This window comes from Onychostoma macrolepis, chromosome 21, assembly GCF_012432095.1.
Source record: "Onychostoma macrolepis isolate SWU-2019 chromosome 21, ASM1243209v1, whole genome shotgun sequence".
Classification (NCBI taxonomy): domain Eukaryota; kingdom Metazoa; phylum Chordata; class Actinopteri; order Cypriniformes; family Cyprinidae; genus Onychostoma; species Onychostoma macrolepis.
Window position 1 is genome coordinate 25,213,278 of NC_081175.1, and position 14,160 is coordinate 25,227,437.

General features: G+C 38.0%; 1 long non-coding RNA gene across 1 annotated transcript; it reads right to left on the reverse strand.

Moving 5' to 3' along the window:
* Positions 1-516: 516 nt before the first annotated feature.
* On the reverse strand, positions 517-2,953 carry LOC131529025 (uncharacterized). Its single transcript, XR_009267979.1, has 3 exons — positions 2,785-2,953; positions 1,016-1,116; positions 517-667 (listed from the first exon to the last, which is right to left on the reverse strand). It is a non-coding gene; the product is annotated as an uncharacterized LOC131529025 (long non-coding RNA).
* Between the last annotated feature and the right edge of the window lie 11,207 nt (positions 2,954-14,160).

Genomic DNA, 14,160 nt, shown 5'->3' on the forward strand with positions numbered 1-14,160 from the left:
AACTTATTCCTATAACTATTATTCTACTGGTCAGCATCACAGTCAAACTGCGTGAGCTAAAAATCGTACATGAAAGCATAGAAAGTTGTCGCCTGTGATGTTAATTGAACATGTCTCACTGACTGTCTGTCTGCACTCCACCCTGTGTGTCCACTAGCACTGATCTGAGAACAGCGCTCATGTGTCTGTGCTAATACGTGTGGCTGCTTAAAACTGATCCAGAGTCAGATCCAGAGCGTGTGGTTGTTGTTAATTGCGTGCGGCCACAGTCTGTGTGTTTTGAAGGGTAGATCTGAGGCTGTTTGTTGAGTAATTCAGTTTCACACAGACTTCATGTTCTTAAATAATGAGAGGCCATTAAAGATTATGTTTGGAGATTCCCAGGAATAGTCAGATCGGGATATATTTAGACTAATTGGCTCAAATGAAGAAAACAGAGAGAGAATTACAGTAAATAAGACTGCATTTAATGTAAATGTATATGTAACAAAAATATGTTCTATGAACATTTTGCTAACATTTCAATTAAATTATGAAAACATTATTTCTGAATGTTCTTTCAAAATTCAAAACGCCTTTTTGCTTGGTTATACGAAGATTCCATTTATCAGAACGTTTCATTTTTCGTTATGCAGACATTGTGGGATTGTCAGGTTCTCCGAACATTCTGAAACATTTAAAGACCAGATAAGTTTGAATAAACATTCTAATAAAGGGCACCTATTATGCAAATTTCAATTTTACATGTTGTTTAAACATAAATGTGTTGGCAATATGTACACAACCACCCTAAATGAAATTAACATACACGTAGTCAGCAGTATAGGTACTGTACATTACACTGCTGTCACTTAATACATAGATCTACATGCGATTTTTCCCCAGCTGTTTACCTTCACAGACATAACTGACTGTGTTTTTGTAACTTGTGTATTTGTAACATAAATTTGTGTGTATTTGACAGTTGTATATAAACAAGTGCAATAAGACACGAAAGAGTTAGTTTAGTACTCACTTGCCTTGTGACAGCCGCTTTCTGTGTGCGTGCTTCAGAAAAACCACAGATGTTTTTTGGCAGCTTCTCTGAGGTATGTGCTGTATAGGCACAGCCATATTCTGGAAAAGGGGGTGGGGAACAGCATCACATTTGCATTTAAAGAGACATGCAAGAAAACAGCCTGTTTCCGCTTCCACTCAAAATAGGCATTTTCAAAATGATAAAATTAAATGATTTGTGGGGTATTTTGAGCTGAAACCTCACAGACACATTCTGGGGACTTATATTACATCTTGTAAAAAGGGGCATAATAGGTGCCCATTAATGTTACTGGAAGAACATTTGTTCATAAATTTGAGAGAACCTTGCCAGAATGTAAGCCAAAGTTCTGAGAATGTTCCCCGTTAGCTGTGAGCACTTAGGTAACTCCATCTGAAGTTTTAGCTGAAGATTTATTTATATATTATTCTATTCATTCTACTATCTCAAAGAACACTGTAAAAGCTCTAAGGAAATGGCTTGAAAACAAGAAAAACTGTGTTCAGGAACAACTTGACTCCAACTAAAAATTTGCAGTATGACCTAAAAATTGCCATCACATCTGAAAGCATCTTTCAGTAGAACATGAACTTGGTGGAGTTTGCTAGTCGGTCAGAACACACACTGGACTCATTAGATTTCATTTTGAAACAGGACATTGAGTTCCTAAAAGTGACTCCAGCTATAAGATGTTCATGTCTGTGCCAGTAACAGATGCTATAAAAAGTCCTCCACACATCTGGAGCTTCATCAGCCTTCATGAATGAGCGTGAGAGGTTTCTCCAGACCTGGTTTAAAGTGCTACGTGTTCTTCCACCAGTGAGCGGTGTGGAATCTCTGCAGTGGAAGGACCCGTAGGGAACATGACCGTATGGAACAAAGCCACGCACTGACTGAGTCAGCATTATTTCATTCGGCTGTGTTTCAGAAGCATTTGAGATGTTCTACAGCAGCTTCAGTTGCTCTGAAAATTCCAAAAAAGTGCCAAAGAATTCCAAACATTCTGTTAAACGATTTTAAAAATGGATAGTGATGAATAAAAGTTTGATAAACAAAAAGTGATCTTGTTTGATTTAAAAATGTTTGTGTTCTCTTTCCTTAGAATGAACACCACTTGGTTTGAGATTTTGTCCAAATACTTTCTGAAGCCACTAAATTTATGCAGTTTAGTCACATTCTGTCTTCAGCGTTGCTGAGCTACTGTAAATCTGCAGGAGATCGTGACATTAACCTCCTCAATGAACATCAAACCCACTATTAAGAGGAGCTCATTCTGTTTTAAATGAAATAAACAAATTCAGATCATCCCAAAATCCTCTTTTTCTGTGTCATTTCTCCAGATCAGTGGATGAATGACAAATCAGTCCCTGCTGAAATGTTCCAGAGCATCTGCTAACAGCCCAAGACTGCGGTCAGATAAACTGACAGCACATGCTGTTTGGAGGAACGTCTGTGACTCAGAGAACATGCAGATCCTCCATGTCATTCAGCGCAGACAGTCCTTCACTAACAATTACCCATGAGCCTTTAGTGCTGCTAAAACTCACTAAACGAACTTCACGTTCTCTTAGTGAGTTTAAACCCTTCAACTGAATATCAGTGGGGAGGGTCAAAGGTCATATTCTCGGTCAGGAAACAGCTGAGAGTGGAACTACACTGATAACGAGAAGATTTACATCTAAAAAAGCAGATCGGTTCTGTCCTATAATGGCAATTTTAAAGGCCATGAATTTAGCAAACTGACTCACCTTTCAGCACATGTGCCCAACAGATGCTGTGTGTCTCTTTCAGAAACTCCCAAAGATTCCCATCATGCTGCAGGAGATATATCTGTGTAAACATGCTTGGTATCATTTAGACGGACGGACAGACAGACAGACAGATATATAGATGGACAGACAGATAGGTGGATGGATGACAGACAGTCAGACAGACAGACAGACAAATAGCCAGATAGATAGATACACTGAACAAAATTATAAACTCATCACTTTTGTTTTTGCCCCCACTTTTCATGAGCTGAACTCAAAGATCTAAGACTTTTTCTGTGTACACAAAAGGCCTATTTATCTCAAATATTGTTCACAAATCTGTCTAAAGCTGTGTTAGATGATTAGACAGCATGAATATTGCACAAGTGTGCCTTATGGCCACAATAAAAGGCCACTCTAAAATGTGCCGTTTTATCACACAGCACAATGCCACAGATGTCGCAAGTTTTGAGGGAGCGTGCAATTGGCATGCTGACTGCAGGAATGTCCACCAGAGCTGTTGCCCGTGAATTGAATGTTCATTTCTCTACCATAAGCCGTCTCCAGAGGCGTTTCAGAGAATTTGGCAGTACCTCCAACCGGCCTAACAACCGCAGACCACGTGTAACCACACCAGCCCAGGACCTCCACATCCAGCATCTTCACCTCCAAGATCATCTGAGACCAGCCACCCGGACAGCTGCTGCAACAATCGGTTTGCATAACTAAAGAATTTCTGCACAAACTGTCAGAAACGTCTCAGGGAAGCTCATCTGCATGCTCGTCGTCCTCATCGGGGTCTCTACCTGACTGCAGTTCGTCGTCGTAACTGACTTGAGTGGGCAAATGCTCACATTCGATGGCGTCTGGCACTTTGGAGAGGTGTTCTCTTCACGGATGAATCCCGGTTATCACTGTACAGGGCAGATGGCAGACAGTGTGTATGGCGTCGTGTGGGTGAGCGGTTTGCTGATGTCAGTGTTGTGGATCGAGTGACCCATGGTGGCGGTGGGGTTATGGTATGGGCAGGCGTATGTTACGGACAACGAACACAGGTGTATTTTATTGATGGCATTTTAAATGCACAGAGATACCGTGACGAGATCCTGAGGCCCATTGTTGTGCCATTCATCCACGACCATCACCTCATGTAGGCTAAGGCACACCTGTGCAATAATCATGCTGTCTAATCAGCATCTTGATATGCCACACCTGTGAGGTGGATGGAGTATCTCGGCAAAGGAGAAGTGCTCACTAACACAGATTTAGACAGATTTTTGAACAACATTTGAGAGAAATAGGCCTTTTGTGTACACAGAAAAAGTCTTAGATCTTTGAGTTCAGCTCATGAAAAATGGGGGCAAAAACAAAAGTGTTGTGTTCATAATTTTGTTCAGTGTAGATAGATGGACGGACAGATAGACAGACAGACAGATAGGTGAATGGATGACTGACAGACAGACAGACAGACAGACAATAGATTTGTAAAGAAGGTTGTTCCTAAACTTAAACTTCCAGCCTCATCTCTCGCTCTGATAGTGTAATGTGTGCTGGTTAGGGAGCGTGTGGTATGATGTATGGTAAATGTCTTGTTAACTTTTGGCAGCTCACACTCGGAAATTCTGAACACAGCAGCCTCAAGCGAACACACTGTGAACTCTAAACACACATACACACACACACACACAGCGTTTCCCTCTCCCCACTGATTGAACATATAATTATATGGCAAAAGAGACATTCACACAATTGTTTTTCCCCAATACAAACCCACTTTTGATTACGTTATTCCCACAAAGGCACGCTGGGCAGAGCAGGACGCCGGAGCGGCTCGGATTGCTCCATACGGACCTGGAGGTTTGTGTTCTCGTTCTGTACAGAGGGGTGATGGAACAGAACGGAAAAGCCATATGGTCTAGAATCTTCTCTAATACATAAACATAGAGAGAGAGACGAAAAAAGAGGTACAATCTCCATTTGACCTCTTCTTGTACTCACTTTAAGTCAGTGTTTGTGGATGTTAGTGTCCAATCAAGTGAATTTTGAGCTATTCGATTTTCTAAAATACCATCTAAAATACTGTGGCATGAACCTTTCATTGAAATTCAGTCATTTACTTTCTACAGGACATTTGGAACATATTAAAAAAAAAAATTCCTAAGGAACAAAAAACTTCATGTTTTCATATAACGAAACTGCATTATCAGTCCAGTTCAGTTGCAGTTTTGATGGTTTTACCTAAAAAAGACAATATACTGAGCCATAAAACCAAACCTCAACTGCATGACTACATTAACATTATGTTAGGCCTCAAAACAGAAAGATGTTTTATTCAATGCATTATCCAGACTAATTATATTTCTGTGTCTACACTGGAAGCCAGTAACACAATAAAACTTTGGTGAGGAAGTTGCTTGTAGTGTGTAGTTTGGTGTCACAGATTATATAAACATATGAACTGGTGAAATGACTGAAAAGTGCTATTGGAACCTGCTGATTGACTGAGAAAACAGTCCAACCTGAGGAAATAAACAGCCCAACCTGCTAGTCAGCCTAAACTGACTCGGATCACCTAGAACCATTCAAAGGATGTTTACATTAAACATAAAATGCAAGAATTACATATTTGGATATATATATATATTTATTTATTTATTTTAATTAAGAACACTAGAGGGTAAAGGTAATCAGCAATCTCTAGTCACCACTGGTGGTGGTTGAGGAGAGAATCCCCCCCCCCCCATGATTGTAAAGCGCTTCTGGTTTACAGCAATACACAATAAAGCACTATATAAATGCACCATTCATTCATTCATTCATTCATAGTCTCCCTGTGCTGATCTACAGACCACCAGTGTGTGAGTCAACAGCTCAAATTACTTCAAACTGGAATCTCCTTTCAAACAAACACGCAGGAAATAATAAGAACAACATCACCACCACATGTGGCACATCTGGATTATTCAACTAACTAGTTTACAGTTAAGGAATACAGTAGTTCACCCAAAAATGAAAATTTGCTGAAAATGTACTCACCCTTTTAGCTTGAAATCATTACTCATCATTGCATCCTCTGCAGTGAATGGGTGCCGTCAGAATGAGAGTAAAAAAAAAAAAAACAATCCACACCACTCCATTCCATCAATTAATGTCTTGTGAAATAAAAGCTGCTTTTTTGCAATAAACAAATCCATCATTATGGAATTTTAACCATCACGTCTGGCCAAAATATGAGTCCATAATCCATAATAACTCTTCCTCCAGAGAAGAAGTCTATGTTGTCCTCTCGCATCAAAATTCACTGGCATTTTTGTTTAGAACTGTTTTGGACTGCATGGATTTGTAAACTGTGCAGATTTCTCTCCTGATTCAGATGACAACTTTTTTTTTTTACTGGAGATAGCAATATTATGGATAGAGAACTTGATGAATTTAATGTTAATGATGGATTTATTACAAGCTCACCACTTTTGGCATCACAAGACATTAACTGATGGACTGGTGTGGATTACTTGTGGATTATTGTGATGTTTTTATCTACTGTTTGGACTCTCATTCTGACGGCACCCATTCACTGCAGAGGATCCACTGGTGAGCAAGTGATGCAATGCTACATTTCTCCAAATCTGAGGATGAAACAAAATCATCTACATCTTGGATGGCCTGAGGAGGAGTTAAAAAATCAATTCTGCTAATTTTCATTTTTGGATGAACTATTCTTTTAAATATGTAATGATCAATTCTAGGAGTACATTTTGAGAAAGTTTGCCTATCTAAATTAAGAAATAATAATCTATTCATATTCAATAATCAATTAAAATTTGTGTCATTCAATAAATATTTGACCTCATAATATTCTTGCTTGCTTTCTCTTCTTTAATTTTGCATGACCTAGTCATTTCAGAGTCCCATTGTGGAAGAAGATGTGCCGCTTGTACACTCATGCACACGTGCACAAACACATCGTGCCCTGCCCGTGATGAGGAAAGCCCTGGACCAGACAAAATAAACATTTATTAAGGACACTTAGGGGATATAAACCATTTACATACACACAAACATCACCTACATACCCACTGGCAGATGTAAAGACGGCCTGTGTCTGATGTGGCAAATAAAATATCTGTTCTCACTGATCATTACTTTAATCAAACCGTATAAACGATACAATGAGTAATGTGTACAAGAGAGGGATGGAAAGACCAACTGCACAGAAAAAAAACACAAACAACAGTTTTGATCACTCACTAAAGCACATTTCCTGAAACAATTAGTCATTTTCTCAAGACTATGAACATGACCTCAAAACAAACTTATACAAAACTTCTACTTTCAAGACCAAATTAAACATTTCAATTGAATCCTCCTATATATCTTTCATTAAAACCAAAATCTGTCTTGAAATGACATTTAAAACCTATAAAATAAACAGTTTACTGGCCTGTTCATAAACCCAGTGAGATTAATGCAAAAATAAAATATGGCCGTGTCATTACAGAAAAAAATAGCACTGCTGAATTTGTTCAGTAACAAATAATAAGATCAAATAAAATAAAAACTTCATTAAGTTTACAAAGCTATATAGCAATAAAGTTTTATGTTTTAAATTTGGTATAGCAATAAAACAATACTACATTTTATAATAAAATAAAAACACTTTGTCTTTCAATCAAATAAAATATAAAACTCATTAAGATTATGAAGTTCAATTAAAAATAAAATAAAATAATGAAATAAAATAAAATCTCAAGTTTACATAGATTATATATATATTAATAAATACTACACATTTCACATACTGCTTTTGGCATACTTTATGGGATACATTTGGACATGGGACCTTTTAAGGCAAGTTAGTTGACTTGGTGAGCATTACATTACAGGTTTCCAGTATGAGTAAGTGTCTCTGTAGTTCATTGTGTGCATGTTGATTTTTCCTAATGAGGTTATACTGAAGCACTAGAGCTACAGTAGATTTTCTACTCAGGCCTGGTTACTCATACTGCTGGGAAGTGTGCGGGTGTGAGAACGCTGGTGTCCCCCCACTGGATCCAGCGTTAGAGGGGTAAATTTGAGTAATATATGACTTTGTAGGTTGCGTTTGTGAATAATGATTGGAGAACACCACTCAGTTAAGGTGAACCCCACAGAGCAGCTCCGCAATGAGCCCAGTGAGGCCAGTTACAGAGCTGCGCGAGGGGGACTACATCTGTAACATGTAATGCACCAGCTGAAAAACCACATCAGCAGTTCCTGCTTGGAAAAACCAGGTCATACAAGCTTAGGGTGGTCATGCCAGGTTTTGGAGCCCAGTGGATCAAAGATCTGTGCCAGCTTGGACCAGAGAGAAACTCCAGCAAACCACTTCAAACTGGCAGAGACAAGCAATATTTTTGACATACATTCAATATGAAATGGTGTTGCAAAAATAAACCTTCTTGGTTCAATTGGGCTGAGTGTGTGTTTATTTCAGTGAATTATACTGTGTATTGTCTTTTCCCAAGGAATAATGAGGACAGGCATCTTTCACACAGATTTGGTTTGTAAACACGTGTCTTATCACGTGTGTGTTTGTTTGTGTGTGTGTGGTGGAAACAGGAAATGAATGTTTTTAACAGTGTTTGGAAAGGTTAATCTTAAATTATTGTCCATCAGGTTTAAAGTCTGTTTCACGTTTGGCCAAAGCCTCTCTCTTTTCTGCCACTGAGAAGAGAAAGAACTTGACATGTCAGCAATTTAAAGCAAAAAGTTTGAGATGTATGAAGTTTTCACCGTCGGTAAGATTTTAATGTTATGCTCACCAAAGCTGCATTTATTTGATCACAAATGCTGTAAAAACTGTAATATTTTGAAATATGATTACAATTCAAAGTATCTGGTCTCTATTTGAATATATTTTAAAATATTATTTATTCCTGTGATTTAAAGCTGAGTTTTCAGCATCATTACTCCAGTCTTCAGTGTCACATGATCCTTTAGAAATCATTCTAATAAGCTGATTTGCAGCTCAAGCAACATTTCTTACTATTATAAATATTAAAAATCGTTGTGCTGCTTCATTCCTTGATGAATAATTGTGCTCCAGATTCCTTGATGAATAGAAAGTTATATAAATATAGTTTTATATATATATATATATATATATATATATTAAGAGTTCAGATGCAAAAGCCTCTAAGTGCCATCTGAAATTTTAATCGAAAATGAACATTTTTATCAGGCTCCTACGTTTAGGATCAATCATTTTATTCTAATGACAATGTATAGGTCCTTTTCTATGCAATTAAAGTGAAATAGCTGAACATAAATATAGAAGCTTGATAAAAACGCTCATTTTAGAAGAAAATTTCAGATGGCACTTAGAGGCTTTTGTATCTGAAATATATATATATATATATGAAGAGTTCATTTGCAAAAACAGATAACTCAAAAATCTTTTTTTTCATTGTCCATTCCAATTAATCTCAATCAAACTGCAGTTGTTGTTTTTTGACTAGGTTAGAAAATAACTTTAAAAAAAGCTATATATATATATATATATATATATATATATATAAAATAGAGAAAGAGAGAGAAAGAGATTAACAAATTATTTAAAAATAAATAAATATTGGGAAATTTCTTTTAATTAAGTTTTAATTAATATTGTTGTCCATTAAAACAAACACTCTTTAGACAAGATAATTTTAACTATGAAGCAAAATTGTGCATAATAAAAAAAATAATAATAAAAAAAAGACTAAGAGGATTTCAGAAGATATGTTGAATTAGGTTTTATTATCCTAATATTTAGCAGTGTTTATGCAATATATATTTATATGCATGTGTTATATGAATATAATAATTATACATAATATATAAATATATACTTAAAAAAACACAATTAATTGTTTTTCAGTGTATGAATGTTCGGGATGTAAACTGTCCCTTTAAGAGTTATATATCATAAAGTTGCCTGTCTGTGAGTATGACATCACTTTACACAAATGTACACACACACCCAGCTCTCACTTGTACTCTTTAGGAAAATTGCCTTTGGGTTTTTGAACTTTGTAATCTGGATTCTGGAGCTCTGAACAGCTATATTTCATGTCTCACTGTCGGTGAAACATTTCATCATTTTATCCTGCAATCTAAGTGCTTCTAAATATGCAAACAGGCTCAGAGAGTCAGTGTGTGCAAACCTGATCAATATTACATTACACAAGCAAACAATTAACCCTTTACACACTGATTGAGTCTTCAAGCGTCTGCATTCGCATGTTTCGTCAGCATAATTAAAACAGGATTAATGCAACTAATTATTATAACAGTGCAACACGTTGCATGTTACTTGCCGTTTCCTTGCAGTGAATCATGACGAGGGGAACATGAATGAGTCACTGAACTTCATATCATTATCATAGCAAACTCAATTCATAATAACCACCAACAGTCAGACGAGCCATAAATTTAAAGTCATAAAAAACAGCTGCTCCTCTCCGGATCCGCGATCAACACAACATGAAGACGTTTACAAACAGACCACATTTCTGAAACTTTCTCATGGTCTGAGCGGATGCAACATCGACTGCAGGATATACAGAGACAGTTCTGAAGACTTTAGAGAGGGTTAAAGTCCCACCTTTTTCTATATGTGTGTTTATCTGAAAGAAATACAAAACACAGACACAAAAGAATGCATAAGAAACCAGTATTGGGGACGAACTCACCAGAAAAAGTGAGACTACTAACTGAATTATACACTGAACAAAATTATAAATGCAACACTTGTTTTTGCACCCATTTTTCATGAGCTGAACTCAAAGATCTAAGACTTTTTCTATGTACACAAAAGGCCTATTTCTCTCAAATATTGTTCACAAATCTGTCTAAATCTGTGTTAGTGAGCACTTCTCTAGGGCATTTCACACTTGAAATTGTTAACCCTGGGTCATCCTAAACCCCGGATAAGCGGAATCCTGGGTTATCTGTAATCACGTTTCATACTGCTCATACACCTGGGGTTAACTGTTAACCCTGGGTATTCATTAACAGACGTTTCACACGGTACATTCCTAAACCCCGGTTAACGTTCTTATTTGCATATTTGCGGAGTCACTGTCTCTGATTGGACGAACAGCACAGCAGGCAACACTGCTTTTCCCGCGTCTTGCCAGTTATTAAAAACGTCGCTGCTTATGTCTTTAGATCAGCGAAGATTGAGGAACAGCTGATCAGCTGTACAGGCAGGGATAGCCATTTTTAAATAAATTTAGTAGCAGAGATACTGTAAGCGATTTAGTGCTGGAAAACCATTTATCCTTTGCTGAAACTTCTGCGTCTTCATGAAGAGCGCAGGTCATGGTTGCTTAGCAACGGCAGACGCCATGGGAGCGCAAGCTACAGCGCTTTGGAAAGAAGGAGAAAGCGGCATGCTTAGCGTTTTAAACGCGTTTTTAGGCGCGACATGTGAATGGCCTCATGACGCACAAAGGCAAGAAAACAAAGACAAAAGTACAAAAGAAAGAAAACAAGGAGCAAAGTATGTGAATATTATCTTCTCACTGGCTGCAGTTTACACGACGCGCGTTTCCTGTTACTGACGTGACATGAGCCTCTCTGCTCAATTTCTGATTGGCTGTCTGTTGCCAAGCATCCAGCAGGAACAAGCTAACACCGCTCCGTTTCACACTGAACAAACTTAGCACTGCAATGCGGGGTTAACACCACAAATGCGGTGCTAACACTGCTCCGGAGCAGGGTTTCATAACCCCGGGTAAAATGCGGTGCTAACACTGCTTTCAAATTACAGGTGTGAAACGCGTCTTTACCCGGGGTTAAAAGCGGTGTTTAGAACGACGATAACCCGGGGTTAAGCGCAGTGTGAAAAGCCCTTCTTTTGCCGAGATACTCCATCCAGCTCACAGGTGTGGCATGTCAAGATGCTTATTAGACAGCATGATTATTGCACAGGTGTGCCTTAGGCTGGCCACAATAAAAGGCCACTCTAAAATGTGCAGTTTTACTGTACTGGGGGGGTCCGAAAACCAGTCAGTATCTGGTGTGACCACCATTTGCCTCACGCAGTGCAACACATCTCCTTCGCATAGAGTTGATCAGGTTGTTGATTGTGGCCTGTGGAATGGTGGTCCACTCCTCTTCAATGGCTGTGCGAAGTTGCTGGATATTGGCAGGAACTGGAACACACTGTTGTATACGCCGATCCAGAGCATCCCAAACATGCTCAATGGGTGACATGTCCGGTGAGTATGCTGGCCATGCAAGAACTGGGATGATTTCAGCTTCCGGGAATTGTGTACAGATCCTTGCAACATGGGGCCGTGCATTATCATGCTGCAACATGAGGTGATGGTCGTGGATGAATGGCACAACAATGGACCTCAGTATCTCTTCACGGTATCTCTGTGCATTCAAAATGCCATCAATAAAATGCACCTGTGTTCGTTGTCCATAACATACACCTGCCCATACCATAACCCCACCGCCACCATGGGTCACTCGATCTACAACACTGACATCAGCAAACCGCTCACCCACACAACGCCATACACGCTGTCTGCCATCTGCCCTGTACAGTAAAAACCGGGATTCATCCGTGAAGAGAACACCTCTCCAAAGTGCCAGACGCCATTGAATGTGAGCATTTGCCCACTCAAGTCGGTTACGACGACGAACTGCAGTCAGGTTGAGACCCCGATGAGGACGACGAGCATGCAGATGAGCTTCCCTGAGACGGTTTCTGACAGTTTGTGCAGAAATTCTTTAGTTATGCAAACCGACTGTTGCAGCAGCTGTCCAGGTGGATCGTCTCAGACGATCTTGGAGGTGAAGATGCTGGATGTGGAGGTCCTGGGCTGGTGTGGTTACACGTGGTCTGCGGTTGTTAGGCCGGTTGGATGTACTGCCAAATTCTCTGAAACGCCTTTGGAGACGGCTTATGGTAGAGAAATGAACATTCAATTCACGGGCAACAGCTCTGGTGGACAGTCCTGCAGTCAGCATGCCAATTGCACGCTCCCTCAAAACTTGCGACATCTGTGGCATTGTGCTGTGTGATAAAACATTTTAGATAAAACATTTGCACATTTTAGAGTGGCCTTTTATTGTGGCCAGCCTAAGGCACGCTTGTGCAATAATCATGCTGTCTAATCAGCATCTTGATATGCCACACCTGTGGGGTGGATGGAGTATCTCGGCAAAGGAGAAGTGCTCACTAACACAGATTTAGATAGATTTGTGAACAATATTTGAGAGAAATAAGCCTTTTGTAGCTTTACATATGTAGCTTTACAGCCAAGTCAACTGATGCAAGTGAATAAGTTCACTCATTTGTTCATTTAAATGAATTGCTCAAGAAAAAAAAAAAAAAAAGATTCACTGAATCATTTAAGTCCATGTGAAATTAGTATATTTTATGTACATTTTTCAATAAATAAATAAATTTCATTTTTATTGTTTTATTATTCTTTTAAGCACAAACCACATTTAATATGGATACATTTATGCTTAAAAACAATTTTCCAACAGGATAAGAAATATAAACCAAAAATAATAATAATATTTTTTTTATATAGTGCCTTTTAAGAGTTTTCAGCTTAGTAGGCTACATCAGGATGCTTTTTAGTTTTATTTTGTGTAAATTTATCTGTTCAAGTTTAGTCAAGATTATGGACAAAATATTTAAAATGAATTTAATAAATCAATAACCAAATAAACTGGTTTATTTTGAACCCATTAAATATCATTAAATTAATATTTTTTTTATTTTTAAAAGATAAAATATTACAAATGCTATTTTATTAATCTAAATGTTCTATTTTTAAACATTTAACCATGTGAGATAAATACTACACTGTAAAATGATTTTTCAAATATTATTGGAGTACATTTTACAAGAATATACTATTTCTTTTTTTCTACTTCAAAATGTCTTGTTTAATTCAGTGTTACTTGCTGTTTATTTGTAATTGTTTGTTAAATTTACTATTGATGAACTGTTCCTCTTTTTTAAGTGTCTTGGATTAAAGCATCTGCTAAATGCATAAGTGCAATATGTTTTCTTTTTCAGCATACAAAAATAAATTACAATCTGCTAGTTTTAACTACCCAAAATTATAGATAGCTTGTAGCTTGACATATTTTCAAAGTAGCTTCACCAACACTGCAAAGAAAAGACAGAACTTCTATCCCTTCACATCCAGTGCAGTGAGAGGGGGCGTGGCTTATCACAGACACGGTCCGCCTAGCAGTTCCCTCAGCCCCTTCTGTCTATGATAACTCTTTTTTTTCTCCTCTCTCTCCTTTCTTCTTTTCTCTCCCTCCCCCTTTCTTTCTCCATACGGTTGCTGTAACAGCAGAAACATATGTGCT